The 1,456-nt window shown below is 41.4% G+C and overlaps 1 protein-coding gene across 4 annotated transcripts in view; it reads left to right on the top strand.

Annotated features, from left to right (window-relative positions):
• Positions 1 to 1,456, top strand: part of LOC110303948 (17-beta-hydroxysteroid dehydrogenase type 6) — a 15,110-nt gene that overhangs the window by 6,946 nt on the left and 6,708 nt on the right. For 2 of the 4 annotated variants that reach the window (XM_021175195.2, XM_029482866.1), the window contains exon 2: positions 186 to 294. The exons of 1 other annotated variant lie outside the window; for it this stretch is intronic. The gene's annotated coding sequence lies outside the window, so the exon portion shown is untranslated. Of the gene's footprint in view, positions 1 to 180; positions 295 to 1,456 lie in introns of all 4 variants that reach the window. One more of the 4 variants, XM_021175194.2, reaches the window with a different exon arrangement.

The following is a 1,456-nucleotide window of genomic DNA, read 5'->3' as shown; positions in this document are numbered from 1 at the left end:
TATATATATATATATATATTATATACCTCTGGGCTGGTCTGTAAGGGATTAGAGGAGGAAGGAAGCTCTCCTCCAGAGTTCCAGAGTGAGTGGCTCCTTGTGGAGATCTAGACCCAAATCTGAAGGAGAAACTGTTGACTACCCCTCCCTGCTAACTTGGAACTCTGCTGTCTTGGCCAGCATAGACTGAAGGAAGACCCGAGGCTCTCCAGGAATCCTCAAGGCCTTCCAGGATAGACTGAGATTGCTGAGTGTTTGGCACCGAGTCTGTCTAGTGTGCTGTCATCACAGACAGTGAGTATCGTGTAAATGGATCTAAACATCCCCTTTTCCTCTAGAGAAGTGTGTGCATATATGATGTAGTTTGAACATATTCCCCTCCATTCCTTTTTACTCATCTTCCATGGAACCCCTTTCCCTAACAAGCTCTCTCTCTGACTGTCTTGTCAGTGAGGGACCTTCTGAGTATTATTAGGGTGCTTGCGATAGCATGGGTTGGGAATTATTACTGTTATCATGGGCACCTGGGACAGGGGGCCCCATCTGTTTTCACACTAAGACTGAAAATTCAGCAAAGAATAGACTGTGAGTTTGTTAAATTGCTGTTTTCAGTTGTTTGGGGGCAGCATCTTGATTTGTAGCCCTGATTATCTTTGAACTTGTAATCCTCCTGCCTTAGCCTGTCTAGTGCAAGGTTTATAGGCAATATGCTACCACACCTGACTCAAATGGACCATTCTGTTCATGGTTGTATGTCAGCACCTCACAGTTTCTAAATGTCTGACCAGAGAAAATGTTTGTTGAACAAAAATGATATTTGACTTGACACTCATAATATATGATATACAATATATAGCATATAATATGTGATATATACTATAATATATGATATATAATACAAAATGACATATAATATGATATGTGATATATGATAATATATATTATTTTCTAAGTGGATAAGGGTTGGGGAGAAAAGAAAGATGTAGTGAAGCAAATACAGAGGTAATGAAAAGGCTGTACTCCTGGATACAGTGGCCGGTCTTTTGTACCAGTTCCGAGGGAGGTTAAGAATCATTTGAGCTCAGGTGTTCAAGGTCAGCCTGAGCAACATAGTAATGTTGAAAAGCCAGAAAAACTTGTCCTCTGGGGCATACTGAAAACTGCCTGCTAGGATTAAAGAGTAAGTTATAAGAAAGAATATGGTAAAGCCAGCTGTGGTGGAGCATGTCTTTAATGCTAGTACTCAGGAGGCAGAGGTGGGCAGTTCTCTGTGAGTTTGAAGCCAGCCTGATCTACATAGTGAGTTCCAGGCCAGTCATGGCTATATAGCAAGATCCTGTTTAAAAAAAAATTAAAAAGAGAAAAAGAGGACAAATTAAGAGAAAGAAGCCAGGCGTGGTGGTGCACACCTTTAATCCCAACACTCGGGAGGCAGAGGCAGGCAGATTTCTGAGTT

This window comes from Mus caroli, chromosome 10 (assembly GCF_900094665.2).
Source record: "Mus caroli chromosome 10, CAROLI_EIJ_v1.1, whole genome shotgun sequence".
NCBI lineage: Eukaryota > Metazoa > Chordata > Mammalia > Rodentia > Muridae > Mus > Mus caroli.
Note: the sequence above shows the minus strand (reverse complement) of the source record. Positions and strands in the feature narration are given on the sequence as shown.